This window comes from Arvicanthis niloticus, chromosome 20, assembly GCF_011762505.2.
Source record: "Arvicanthis niloticus isolate mArvNil1 chromosome 20, mArvNil1.pat.X, whole genome shotgun sequence".
NCBI lineage: Eukaryota > Metazoa > Chordata > Mammalia > Rodentia > Muridae > Arvicanthis > Arvicanthis niloticus.
Window position 1 is genome coordinate 24315803 of NC_047677.1, and position 15080 is coordinate 24330882.

General features: G+C 43.8%; 2 pseudogenes; both read left to right on the top strand.

Moving 5' to 3' along the window:
* Positions 1-331: 331 nt before the first annotated feature.
* LOC117724736 (zinc finger CCCH domain-containing protein 11A pseudogene) lies at positions 332-2131 on the top strand (annotated as a pseudogene).
* Positions 2132-11560: 9429 nt separating this feature from the next.
* LOC117724737 (zinc finger CCCH domain-containing protein 11A pseudogene) lies at positions 11561-13225 on the top strand (annotated as a pseudogene).
* Positions 13226-15080: the final 1855 nt, after the last annotated feature.

Consider the following 15080-nt stretch of genomic DNA (forward strand, 5'->3'; position numbering starts at 1 on the left):
TTCGGCTGATGTGAGGACGGTGGGCGACTGCAGCTAAGGAAAGAGAAAGACTTGTCGGAGACATTGTCATTGGTTTGGTTAAGTTCCTATTCTCTGATTTAGGGATAGTCCCTGCCCCCAAATACTGGAAAATTGACTACTATTAAGTGTGAGTAAACGGCGTAATAGCTTGGAACTGAGTGAAGACACAGGCGTCCCTGTTGAGAGCAACCAGCTAACAATTTCTGTGGTTGACTTGTCATTGGAAGAGTAAGTCCACTTGGAGAGACTTGGAGCTGGTCTTCACCTGGAGGAAGCAGTGTCTTGTTCCAGGAAGCCACTTTTGGCCAGTATGCCTAGTCAGGGAGAAGATTGTTATTTCTATTTCTATTCGACATGCACCAAAGGTGACAGCTGCCCATTCCGTCACTGTGAAGCTGCACTAGGACAGGAAAATGTCTGCACCCTCTGGCAAGAAGGCCGCTGTTTCCGACGGGTGTGCAGATTTCGCCACATGGACATTGACAAAAAACGAAGTGAAATTCCTTGCTATTGGGAAAATCAGCCAACGGGGTGTCAGAAAGTAAATTGTGCTTTCCACCACACCAGAAGTCGTTATGTTGATGGCGTGTTCCTACCTCCAAGCAAAACTCTGTTACCCACTGTGCCCGAGTCACAAGAAGTAAAGGCTAGCCAGCTCACGGGTCACCGGAACAAGTTGTTTGTTCAACCTAACTCCTCTCTTCAGCTTCGGAGTGAAATGAAAGTAGAGAGTTCACGAAAAGTTTTCATCCCCAAACATCCGACTGTTATAATCAATATTGCAGATGATGATGACGATGACGACGACGACGACGATGACGATGGTGAGTTTTCTGAGGAGGTCGAGGAAAGCAAAACACCTGCCCTGCAATCAACTCCTGACATCCATAATGGATTACCAGTGGCTTCTGCCCACAAACCTGGAGTCAGTTTAAAGCAAGGCGAATGTTTGAATTTTAGAATAAAAACTCTTGAGGAAATTAAATCAGAGAAGATGAAGGAAAAATCCAAGAAGGAAGGTGGCTCCTCGGGAGTTTCCAGTGTTTTGCATCAGCCTCAGTCCAATCTAGGCCCGAAGAAGAATATTCAGACACTGGTGAGGACTGTAAATCTATCAAGCAAACAGGAAGAGCCCTTGGTTAGACTGAGTCTTACTGAGAGACTGGGGAAACGAAAACTTTCAGTGGGTGGTGACAGTGATCTCCCATTAAAGCGAAGCCTTGCACAGAGGCTGGGAGAAAGAGTGGAAGCACCGGAAACTGACATGGATAAAGCACCAAAGAAAATGCGAGTTCATAACGTCGGTGAGATTCACGTGAAGGCTTTCGAAGAGATTCTTCTCGACAGAGCCAGTCAGAAACGTGGAGAACTGCAGACGAAACTGAAGGCAGAAGAACCTGCAGGAGCTGATGATTCTCCATCAGGAACAGGAAGTTCTTCAGTGCGGATCAAAACCTTCTCTGAGGTCCTGGCTGAAAAGAAACATCAGCAGCAGGAAATGGAAAGACAGAAATCCAAAAAGGATACCGATTGCCTGGAGCTAAGAGAAGATACTGAAGTGAAAAAGACAGCGAGTCTGCCTACTGCTGCTGTTGGCCAAGGGCAACCAGAGGAGCCTGCGGGAAGAGCCAGGTCGACGAAGGAGGTGCTTGTCTCAGTTCCCGAATTGGCTCCCAAACGCAAGGCTGTGGAGGTGCACTGTGCCCCCATCGCAGCGGTGAAGCCCTTCAGCTTCAGCAGTGCCCTGCAGGAAAGCCCCACCAAGAAAGCAGCTGTGGCTGTCGTCCCACTCCCCTCGGAGGGTACATCTGTCACCACGTCTGAGACTTACACAACGAAACACAGTTCTGTGCTGTTTTCAGCCCAAGCTTCTTCAGAACCCTTGCTCCCAGAAGGATCTGGCCCTTCCTCATCCCAGATGGCAACAAAACCACACTGTCTGAGCTCTTCCGCGACCGGAAAGCCTCCACTTTCTGTGGAAGATGATCTTGAGAAACTAATATGGGAAATTTCAGGGGGCGAACTAGAAGCTGAGATGGACTTGGATCCTGGGAAAGATGAAGATGACCTTCTGCTTGAGCTCTCAGAGATGACTGACAGTTTAAGCTGAAGGGGATAGTGAAGACACTTTCAAAAGTATACCTCGAAAGTACCTGTGTGTGTCCTGGATTCCCTGGGGCTGCCAGTATGGATTTACAGACTAGCATCCCACTGGGCTGTACTGGCATAGGGATGGCAAGATGCTCTGGGGGGTATTGGATACCTCCAGTTACTTCATTTCTGGATTGAGTTCTCACTTTTTAATGTTAGACTTCTTCATATAACCTCAAGGTCTAGACTTATGAAGGAACAAGTCTGATGAGGATAATAGTCTTGACATGAGACACTGTACAGAATTGGAAGAAGGAAAGAGAAGACTGGTTCATTGTGATACTTTCTGTAGACGACTACTTTGTTTCTCAAAGGGAAATCCTGGATCTCCTGTCATGTTGGCTCCTAAGGACCTGCTGTTGTAAGCCGCTCATCAAGAGCTGAAGTTTATGTAGCCTTGTCAGGAATATGGAAAAAGAAGAAAGCATCGGGACTGCCAGTTCAGTCTGGGAAGATCTGGGTGATCCCGCACATGCAAAAATGACTTGAAGCTTCTGGATAGACACTTGTACCAATTCATCTTCCGGTGACTGGATGTTGTATGATAGAGCCCTTCTCCAAAGCAGAGGTGGCAGGTTCTGGTTTCACCATACATTTTATAAACACATTTCCTTTTATAAACTGGCCTATTGATTGCATATAACCTCTTTTGTATATAACCTCTATTCTTTTGCTTCAAATAAACACATCTATTCATATTTAATGCCCTGTATTAATCAATGATTTGTGTTTAACATTATTTGAACCATTTGCCATTTCATGAAAGAGAAATACTTCATTCATAGTGTTTTAAATAAAACTGATAAAAGAAAAAACTGTCTTTGCTCATCCGTGTTTCATTTTTTTAGTATTCTCCAATTGGTTGTTTTTTTTTTTTTTTATTGGATATTTTATTTACAATTCAGATGTCATCCCCTTTCCAACTTTCCCCACCCTCCCCACCCGGGAACCCACTATCCTAGCTTCCCTCCTCCTGCTTCAACCAGGATGTGCCCTTACCTTCCCTCACCTTCCCCAAAAATCCTACCTCCCCACCCTGGAATTCCCCCACATGTGGCATCCAGCCTTCATGGGACCAAGGATCTCCTCTCCCACAGGGCCATCCTCCCTTACCTAGTCAGCTGGAGCCATGGGTCTCTCCCTAAGTGCTCCCAGGCTGGTAGTTTAGACCCTGTGAGCTCTGGTTGGTTGGTATTGTTGCTCTCCTCTTGTGGCTGCAAAACCTTTCAGCTCCTTCAGTGTTCACTCTAACTCCTCCATTGGGAACCCCATGATAGGTTCAATGGTTAGCTGTGAGCATCTGCCTCTGTATATGTCAGACTCTGGCAGACCTCTAAGCCAGATATAATCAGGCTCCTGTCAGCATGTACTTCCCGACATCCACATCAGCAGCTACCATTGGTGACTGCCCATGTGATTGATACCTAGGTGGAATGGTCCCCAGACGGCCCCTCCTTCAGTTTCTGTCTCATTCTTTGTCTCCATATTTGCTCCCGAGAGTATTTTGTTACTCCTTCTAAGGACTGCAAGCACCCTTGGTCTTCCTTCTTCATGAGCTGCATGTGGTCTGTGAGTTGAATCATGGGCACTTCAAGCTTCTGGGCTAATAACTAATAATCAGTGAGTGAATACCATGTGTGTTCTTTTGTGATTGGGTTACCTCACTCAGGATGATATTTTCTGGTTCCATCCATTTACCTAAGAGTTTCTGAAATTTATTGTTTTTAATAGCTGAGTAATACTCCATTGTGTAAATGTACCACATTTTTTTTGTATCCATTCCTGTGTCGAAGGACATCTGGGTTCTTTCCAGTTTCTGGCTATTATAAATGAAGCTGCTATGAACGTAGTGGAGCATATGTCCTCGTTATATGTTAGAGCATCTTCTGGGTATATGCCCAGAAGTGGTATAGCTGGGTCCTTAGGTAATGCTATGTCCAATTTTCTGAGGAACCGTCAGACTGATTTCCAAAGTGGTTGTAACATCTTGCACTCTCACCAACAATGAAGGAGTGTTCCTCTTTCTCCACATCCTCTCCAGCATTCACTATCACCTGAGTTTTTGATCTTAGCCATTCTGACTGGTGTGAAGTAGAATTTCAGGTTTGTTTTGATTTGCATTTCCCTGATGACTAAGGATGCTGAACATTCCTTTTAGGTGCTCTTCAACATTTGAGTTTCCTCAGTAGAGAATTCTTTGTTTAGCTCTGTACCCCATTTTTTAAAATAGGATTATTTGATTGTCTGGAGTCTAATTTCTTGAGTTCTTTGTATATATTTGATATTAGCCATCTATCAGTTGTAGGATTGGTAAAGATCTTTTCCCAATCTGTTGGTTGCCATTTTGTCCTATTGACAGTGTCCTTTGCCTTACAGAAGCTTTGCAATTTGATGAGGTCTCATTTGTCAATTCTTGATCTTAGAGCATAAGCCATTGGTGTTCTGTTCAGGAACTTTTCTCCTGTGCCCATGTGTTTGAGGCTCTCCCTCCCTTTCTCTTCTCTTAGTTTCAGTGTATCTGGTTTTATGTGGAGGTTTTTGATCCACCTAGTCTTGACCTTTGTACAAGGAGATAAGAATGGATCAATTTGCATTCTTCTACATGCTGACCTTCAGTTGAAACAGCACCATTTGTTGAAAATGCTATCCTTTTTTTCTACTGGATGGTTTTAGCTCCTTTGTCAAAGATCAAGTGATGGTAGGTGTATGGGTTTATTTCTGTGTCTTCAATTCTATTGCACTGGTCTTCTTGCCTGTCTCTGTACCAATACATTGCAGTTTTTATTACTATGGCTCTGTAATACAGCTTGAGGTCAGGGACGGTGATTCCTCCAGAAGTTCTTTTATTATTGAGGATAGTTTTTGCTATCCTAGTTTTCTTTGTTATTCCAAATGAATTTGCAAATTGCTCTTTCTAATTCTGTGAAGAATTAAATTGGAATTTTGATGGGGATTGCATTGCATTTGTAGATTGCTTTCGACAAGATGCATTCTTGTCATTTTTTTTTTAAACTATATTCATCCTGCCAATCCATGAGCACGGGAGATCTTTCCATCTTCTGAGGTCTTTTTCGATGTCTTTCTTCAGGGACTTGAAGTTCTTGTCATACAGATAATTTCACTTGCTTGGTTAGATTCAGACCAAGGTATTTTATATTCTTTGTGACTATTGTGAAGGGTGTCATTTCCCTAATTTCTTTCTCAGCCTGTTTATCTTTCGAGTAGAGGAAGGCTATTGATTTGTTTGTGTTAATTTTATATCCTGCCACTTTGCTAAAGTTGTTTGTCAGGTCTAGGAGTTCTCTGGTGAAAGTTTTGGGGTCACTTAAGTATACTATCATATCATCTGCAAATGTGGTATTTTGACTTCTTCCTTTCCAATATGTATTTCTTTGACCTCCTTTTGTTGTCTAATTGCTCTGTCTAGAACTTCCAGTACTATACTGAATAGATAGGGAAAGAGTGGGCAGCCTTGTCTAGTCCCTGATTTTAGGGGAATTGCTTCAAGTTTCTCTCCATTTAGTTTGATGTTGGCTACCGGTTTGCTGTAAATTGCTTTTACTGTGTTTAGGTATGTGCCTTGAATTCCTGATCCTTCCAAGACTTTTATCATGAAGGGATGTTTAATTTTGTCAAATGCCTTCTCAGCATCTAGTGAGATGATCATGCAGTATTCCCTTTGAGTTTGTTTATATAGTGGATTATGTTGATGGATTTCCATATATTGAACCATCCCTGCATTCCTGACATAAAGCCTATGTAAGGCCCCACAAAGGGAGGATCTCACTCAAGCCTCAGGAATTCATGGCCACCCATTAACTCACAAGACACCTAACTTGATGCCATCAGTAGGAGGTATATTTCTATCAACATGTTGAGATCAAGACCCACGACCCACACAGGGGCAGTGGGGTCTGACCCTGGAGCTTTAGAGACAGAGAGAATTTTAAGTCAAAAACCACAACTCAGGGGAGAAACCACAACCCAGAGGGAGTAAAGGAGGGTTATTGGAGAGTACCTGTGGAAAGTCCCAGCCCATTATTCTGTTTGTGACAGGGTCCAAGGAAAAGTCATGGGGAACATTTTGTAGACTATTTTCAAAGAGTGAACTCGTCATCAACCGTCTATCTTGTGGGCAGCCAAGTTCCTGAAAAGCAGAACTCACGACCAAGCTGACCTGCACTCTTGGTTCTACCCAGCCTGCTAGGAGATTTTGAAAACTTTTAACCCTTTCACCTACTTGATCATTATGTCTTGATGTGTTCTTGGATTCAGTTTGCTAGATTTTATTGATTTTTTTGCATTGATATTCATAAGAGAGATTGGTCTGAAGTTCTCTTTCCTTGTTGGGTCTTTGTGTGGTTTAGGTATGAACATAATTGTGGCTTCTTAGAATGAATTGGGTAGTGTTCCTTCTCTTTCTATTTTGTGGAATAGTTTAAAGAGAATTGGCATTATGTCTTCTTTGAAGGTCTGATAGGATTCTGCACTAAAACTGTCTGGTCCTGGGCTTTTTTTTTTTTTTTTTTTTTTTTTTAGTTGGGAGGCTTTTAATGACTGCTTCTATTTCTTTAGGGCTTATGGGACTGTTTAAATGGTTTATCTGATCCTGATTTAACTTTGGTACCTGGTATCTGTCTAGAAAATTGTCCATTTCATCCAGACTTTCCAGTTTTGTTGAGTATAGGCTTTTGTAGTAGGATCTGATGATTTTTTGAAATTCCTCAGTTTCTGTTGTTATGTCTCCCTTTTCAGTTCTGATATTATTAATTTGGATACTGTCTCTGTGCCCTCTGGTTAGTGTAGCTAAGGGTTTATCTGTCTTGTTGATTTTCAAAAAGAACTAGCTCCTGGTTGTGTTTATTCCTTGTATAGTTCTTTTTGTTTCTGCTAGGTTGATTTAATTTCGAGTTTGATTACTCAAACTACTCCATCCTGCCATCTACTCTTCTTGGATGTATTTGCTTCTTTTTTGTTCTAGAGCTTTCAGGTGTGTTGTCAAGCTGCTAGTGTATGCTCTCTCCAGTTTCTTTTTGTAGGCACTCTGAGCTATGAGTTTTCCTCTTAGCACTGCTTTCATTGTGTCCCACAAGTTTTTGATATGATGTGCCTTGATTTCATTGAACTCTAAAAAGTCTTTATTATCTTTCTTTATCTCTTCCTTGACCAAGTTATCATTGGGTAGAACATTTTCAGTTTCCATGTGCTTGTGGGCTTTTCATTGTTTTGTTGATTTAGAGATAAGACCTAAGGGTGTGACTTAAGGGCATGACTCAGAGGCATGGCTTAGAAGTGAGACATATAAAAGGCGAGAGGCAGGCAGAAGAGTTCAGTACAACTCAGAGTAGATATTAGGCATTAGGTAGCAGGCACTTAGCACTTGGAGAAAGAACTTGGAACTTGGAGGCACTAGGTACTAGGAACTAGGGACTAGGGACTAGGAACTCAAGACTTGGGACTTAGACTAAGAAGAGAGACTGAAGAATAAATGGGATTGAACCACCCTCTGTCTGGTCTCCATTCTTCCAGTTCTTCCTAACTCTCTCTTGCTGAACCCTGACCTGCAGACCTGAGCAGCTTGGGGCAGTGTGGGCCCTAACATTTTAGCCCCCAAGGCTTTTGGCAGTGTGGGTTCTAACATTGACAGAACAGTCTGAGACATTTTGGCCCCCAAAGGTAGGGCAGTGCAGTTCTCAACAAGGTACCATGAGGTTCTAAGAAGAAGGTATATGTTTTTGTTTTAAGATAAAATGTTCTATAGATATCTGTTAAATCCATTTGATTCATAACCTCTCTTAGTTTCACTGTGTCCCTGTTTAGTTTCTGTTTCATGATTTGTTCATTGCTGAGAGCTGGGTGTTCAAGTCTAAGACTGCTGTTGACTATGGGGACTTTGGAAGTTGAACTAAATATATTTGTTATTATACTATGACTAGGTATGGCCCCCATAGTCTCCTGTGTTTGAACAAGCCAATTGGAGCCAGGGAATGGAATGTGACCTATATGCTTGGGCCAGGGAGTGGCACTATTAGGAGGTGTGGCCTTGTTGGGATGGGTGTGTCATTGTGGGTGTGGCCTTGTTGGAGGAAGTGCGTCATTGTGGATGTGGGATTTATACCCTGATCCAGGCTCCCTGGAAGCCAGTCTTCTCCTGTTTGCCTTCGGAACAAGACATAGAGCTCTCAGGTCCTCCTACACCATAATCCCACCTTGGTGACAATAGACTGAACCTCTGAACTGGTAAGTCAGCCTCATTTAAATGTTCTCTTTATAAGAGATTGCCTTGGGCATTGTGTCTGTTTACAACAGTAAGACCAGTAAAAAAACCAAGATGGAAGTTGGTACCAGGGACTGGGGTATTGTTGTGATAGGCCTGACCACGCTTTTGTTTGCAGGAATGTGCATTTTGGGACTTTGGATTTGGAAATCAGTGGAATGCTTTATGTGGGAGTGGGGGGAGGCTTAATGGGCCATTCTAGTAGAAATATGGAGGACCTTGTTGCTGAGAGTGATTTGAACTATGCAGACATGACCTAAGAGGTTTGAGTGCAGAAGAATTTCAGTATGTGTCCTAGAGACTGTTTCTGTTTACCTAGGTACTTTGGTAAAAATGTGGCTACTTGTTGCTCTTGTCTGAAGAGTCTACCTGAGGCTAAGGTAAAGAGATTTAATTGATTGTATTGATGAAGGAAGTCTCAAAAAAGCCCAGCAGAGACTTTTCTCTGGTTAATCCTCATGAAGAGCATTTTGAACAAGCATAGAAAGCTTAGAAAGTAAAAATATGAGATATGTGATTGGTGTATTAAAGGAGCACTAGGAAGTGAAATGGAGCTGAATCCTGAGGGACAAGTGGTGTTAGATTAAATCAAGGGATTGCTGACCTTGGGGCAAGATCCCACCCAGTTAAGCTTAGATCCAGGCATGTTAGTGGAAGGATTTAATCCAAGGAGAGTGAATCAAGCAGCTCTCTGAGTTCAAGGCCAACAGAGGAAGTTCCAAGTAGAGATAATCTTAGTGCAGGAGTGATGGACCACACCTCTAATCCCAGTGCTCAGGAGACAGGCTTGCGGATCTCTGAGTTCCAAGTCAGTCTTCAGAGCAAGATCCAGGACATCCAAGCTTAAGCAGTGAAGGAGTTGGAAAACAGAAAGCTGGTGATAATGGGAAATAACAAGGGGGCCATGTTCCAGCTCCAGCAAGCAGCAGAACTCGTTGCCCAGGGAAAACATTCGGCTGGTGTAGTAGAAGCTAATTGGGGTCAGGGAATGTAATAGGACAGTTTGTCTATGCTTGGCCCAGGGAATGTCACTATTAGATGTTGTGGTCTTATTGGAGTAGATGTGTCTCTATGGGTGTGGCCTTGTTGGAGGAAATGCATCATTGTGGATATGACTTATAGTCTTCCTGCCTGAGAAGGGGTATAGATTGATGATTGTGGGGATCTGACAGAAGGCAGCTATCATCCTTGCAGCCATCTTGAGTCATGTACCCTGATAAGAGGCTTGTTTACAATAGTGTACAACCTCTGAGCACACTCTGATAACATCTTGGTTTAGATACCCAGGCTCTTCCCTTGGGTGTGTGAGACTTAAAGGTGTGATTTAGAGACAAGACCTAAGGGTGTGACCTAAGGGTGTGACTTACAGGCGTGTGTTCCTTTCATGGAATAGTAGTACTAGATTTGCCCTTAGGGTTCATGCCTCAAGTCTCAGGTCTCAGGCTCTACCAGTGTCTGCTATGGGTTTTATCTCGTGGCATGGGCCTTATCCAATAAAAAAGTAAATCGGTTGATTACTCCCATAGACACCTGTGTCCCTAGTGCACCACTATGGCTTACAGGCAGGTTGCTATTGCCATTCCAGGATCTGTAGCTGGGTGTGAATATTGATGACTTTTCTCTTATGCTGTCAAGTAGAGTACCTTCCAATGCTATAAACTCTAGCCAGCAGGACTGAAACATCCTCTAGTTTGGCACCAGCTCAACTTTTTCATGTTGTGGAGGGTACCCAATTGCATTGGCAGTAGCCTGTAGTGTTTGAAGGATCTATGAGAACCCCTTTGACTAGTGAGTCCACAAAATGTAACCCACTCCTGGTCCTGGGTGGGGGGTTTACTTGGTAATGTGTGATGTCTAGTTGGGCCATTCTCCCCCACCACCCTCCCCATGATATGGTAAATTCATCAAAATTCCTTTTATATGTGTGTATTTTAGGGAGTTTCTGTAGTAGTGGGTTTCCATATGGCTTTCAGAAGGCTTTCAGTGTTAGCTTTGCTTCTCCACAGTCCCCCCTTCACGCTGCCCTCCCATCTTCTTCTCCATTTCATACTACTATTAGAGTTTCCTCTTTATCCTTTACGCCACTGAATTTTTTTTCCCTTCCTTGGGAATCCTCTCCTCCCTCCTGGTCCTTTGTTAGCTATCTAACCTCTGTGGTTATTCTAAATGAGATGCACATTCCTAAGGTTCAAAGGCTAACATCCCCATAAAAGAGAAGACATCTAACATGTATCCATCGGGGCCTGGGTTTGGGTCCCTCTGGATGATTGTTTCTAGCTCCATCCATTTACCTACAAGTTCCATTCTCTTTAACAGCCAAAAACTATTCCATCATGTAAACGTGCCACATTTTTCATTATCCACCATCAGCTGATGGACAGCTAGTCTGTCTCTAACTTCTGAATATTATGAATAGAACAGCACTGAGGGCCTGAGAAAGTGTCCCTGGAGTAAGACGTAGAGTCCTTTGGGTAGATGTCCAAGAGTGGTCTAGCTAGATCTTGGGGCAGATCAATTTTCAGCTTTTTGAGATCCCTCACACTGATTTCCAGAGTGTCAATCCCATTCTGCAGTGTCACCAGCAATGACTCCTCTTTCTCTGTATCCTCGCCAGCCCGTGCTGTCATTTGTGTTGTTGATCTTGGCCAATCTGACTGGGGTAAGATGAACTCTCAAAGTAGAGATTTAATTAATTAATTTGCATTTTCTCTCATCATTTAGGATGTCGAACACTTTTTTAAAAGTGTCTTCAGACCCTAGAAGTCTTGGGTTTCTGCTTGTTCGGCTGATGTGAGGACGGTGGGCGACTGCAGCTAAGGAAAGAGAAAGACTTGTCGGAGACATTGTCATTGGTTTGGTTAAGTTCCTATTCTCTGATTTAGGGATAGTCCCTGCCCCCAAATACTGGAAAATTGACTACTATTAAGTGTGAGTAAACGGCGTAATAGCTTGGAACTGAGTGAAGACACAGGCGTCCCTGTTGAGAGCAACCAGCTAACAATTTCTGTGGTTGACTTGTCATTGGAAGAGTAAGTCCACTTGGAGAGACTTGGAGCTGGTCTTCACCTGGAGGAAGCAGTGTCTTGTTCCAGGAAGCCACTTTTGGCCAGTATGCCTAGTCAGGGAGAAGATTGTTATTTCTATTTCTATTCGACATGCACCAAAGGTGACAGCTGCCCATTCCGTCACTGTGAAGCTGCACTAGGACAGGAAAATGTCTGCACCCTCTGGCAAGAAGGCCGCTGTTTCCGACGGGTGTGCAGATTTCGCCACATGGACATTGACAAAAAACGAAGTGAAATTCCTTGCTATTGGGAAAATCAGCCAACGGGGTGTCAGAAAGTAAATTGTGCTTTCCACCACACCAGAAGTCGTTATGTTGATGGCGTGTTCCTACCTCCAAGCAAAACTCTGTTACCCACTGTGCCCGAGTCACAAGAAGTAAAGGCTAGCCAGCTCACGGGTCACCGGAACAAGTTCTTTGTTCAACCTAACTCCTCTCTTCAGCTTCGGAGTGAAATGAAAGTAGAGAGTTCACGAAAAGTTTTCATCCCCAAACATCCGACTGTTATAATCAATATTGCAGATGATGATGACGATGACGATGATGATGATGAGTTTTCTGAGGAGGTCGAGGAAAGCAAAACACCTGCCCTGCAATCAACTCCTGACATCCATCATGGATTACCAGTGGCTTCTGCCCACAAACCCAGAGTCAGTTTAAAGCAAGGCGAATGTTTGAATTTTGGAATAAAAACTCTTGAGGAAATTAAATTAGAGAAGATGAAGGAAAAATCCAAGAAGGAAGGTGGCTCCTCGGGAGTTTCCAGTGTTTTGCATCAGCCTCAGTCCAATCTAGGCCCGAAGAAGAATATTCAGACACTGGTGAGGACTGTAAATCTATCAAGCAAACAGGAAGAGCCCTTGGTTAGACTGAGTCTTACTGAGAGACTGGGGAAACGAAAACTTTCAGTGGGTGGTGACAGTGATCTCCCATTAAAGCGAAGCCTTGCACAGAGGCTGGGAGAAAGAGTGGAAGCACCGGAAACTGACATGGATAAAGCACCAAAGAAAATGCGAGTTCATAACGTCGGTGAGATTCACGTGAAGGCTTTCGAAGAGATTCTTCTCGACAGAGCCAGTCAGAAACGTGGAGAACTGCAGACGAAACTGAAGGCAGAAGAACCTGCAGGAGCTGATGATTCTCCATCAGGAACAGGAAGTTCTTCAGTGCGGATCAAAACCTTCTCTGAGGTCCTGGCTGAAAAGAAACATCAGCAGCAGGAAATGGAAAGACAGAAATCCAAAAAGGATACCGATTGCCTGGAGCTAAGAGAAGATACTGAAGTGAAAAAGACAGCGAGTCTGCCTACTGCTGCTGTTGGCCAAGGGCAACCAGAGGAGCCTGCGGGAAGAGCCAGGTCGACGAAGGAGGTGCTTGTCTCAGTTCCCGAATTGGCTCCCAAACGCAAGGCTGTGGAGGTGCACTGTGCCCCCATCGCAGCGGTGAAGCCCTTCAGCTTCAGCAGTGCCCTGCAGGAAAGCCCCACCAAGAAAGCAGCTGTGGCTGTCGTCCCACTCCCCTCGGAGGGTACATCTGTCACCACGTCTGAGACTTACACAACGAAACACAGTTCTGTGCTGTTTTCAGCCCAAGCTTCTTCAGAACCCTTGCTCCCAGAAGGATCTGGCCCTTCCTCATCCCAGATGGCAACAAAACCACACTGTCTGAGCTCTTCCGCGACCGGAAAGCCTCCACTCTTCTGTGGAAGATGATCTTGAGAAACTAATATGGGAAATTTCAGGTGGCGAACTAGAAGCTGAGATGGACTTGGATCCTGGGAAAGAGGAAGATGACCTTCTGCTTGAGCTCTCAGAGATGACTGACAGTTTAAGCTGAAGGGGATAGTGAAGACACTTTCAAAAGTATACCTCGAAAGTACCTGTGTGTGTCCTGGATTCCCTGGGGCTGCCAGTATGGATTTACAGACTAGCATCCCACTGGGCTGTACTGGCATAGGGATGGCAAGATGCTCTGGGGGGTATTGGATACCTCCAGTTACTTCATTTCTGGATTGAGTTCTCACTTTTTAATGTTAGACTTCTTCATATAACCTCAAGGTCTAGACTTATGAAGGAACAAGTCTGATGAGGATAATAGTCTTGACATGAGACACTGTACAGAATTGGAAGAAGGAAAGAGAAGACTGGTTCATTGTGATACTTTCTGTAGACGACTACTTTGTTTCTCAAAGGGAAATCCTGGATCTCCTGTCATGTTGGCTCCTAAGGACCTGCTGTTGTAAGCCGCTCATCAAGAGCTGAAGTTTATGTAGCCTTGTCAGGAATATGGAAAAAGAAGAAAGCATCGGGACTGCCAGTTCAGTCTGGGAAGATCTGGGTGATCCCGCACATGCAAAAATGACTTGAAGCTTCTGGATAGACACTTGTACCAATTCATCTTCCGGTGACTGGATGTTGTATGATAGAGCCCTTCTCCAAAGCAGAGGTGGCAGGTTCTGGTTTCACCATACATTTTATAAACACATTTCCTTTTATAAACTGGCCTATTGATTGCATATAACCTCTTTTGTATATAACCTCTATTCTTTTGCTTCAAATAAACACATCTATTCATATTTAATGCCCTGTATTAGTCAATGATTTGTGTTTAACATTATTTGAACCATTTGCCATTTCATGAAAGAGAAATACTTCATTCATAGTGTTTTAAATAAAACTGATAAAAGAAAAAACTGTCTTTGCTCATCCGTGTTTCATTTTATTAGTATTCTCCAATTGGTTGGTTTTTTTTTTATTGGATATTTTATTTACAATTCAGATGTCATCCCCTTTCCAACTTTCCCCACCCTCCCCACCCAGGAACCCACTATCCTAGCTTCCCTCCTCCTGCTTCAACCAGGATGTGCCCTTACCTTCCCTCACCTTCCCCAAAAATCCTACCTCCCCACCCTGGAATTCCCCCACATGTGGCATCCAGCCTTCATGGGACCAAGGATCTCCTCTCCCACAGGGCCATCCTCCCTTACCTAGTCAGCTGGAGCCATGGGTCTCTCCCTAAGTGCTCCCAGGCTGGTAGTTTAGACCCTGTGAGCTCTGGTTGGTTGGTATTGTTGCTCTCCTCTTGTGGCTGCAAAACCTTTCAGCTCCTTCAGTGTTCACTCTAACTCCTCCATTGGGAACCCCATGATAGGTTCAATGGTTAGCTGTGAGCAACTGCCTCTGTATATGTCAGACTCTGGCAGACCTCTAAGCCAGATATAATCAGGCTCCTGTCAGCATGTACTTCCCGACATCCACATCAGCAGCTACCATTGGTGACTGCCCATGTGATTGATACCTAGGTGGAATGGTCCCCAGACGGCCCCTCCTTCAGTTTCTGTCTCATTCTTTGTCTCCATATTTGCTCCCGAGAGTATTTTGTTACTCCTTCTAAGGACTGCAAGCACCCTTGGTCTTCCTTCTTCATGAGCTGCATGTGGTCTGTGAGTTGAATCATGGGCACTTCAAGCTTCTGGGCTAATAACTAATAATCAGTGAGTGAATACCATGTGTGTTCTTTTGTGATTGGGTTACCTCACTCAGGATGATATTTTCTGGTTCCATCCAT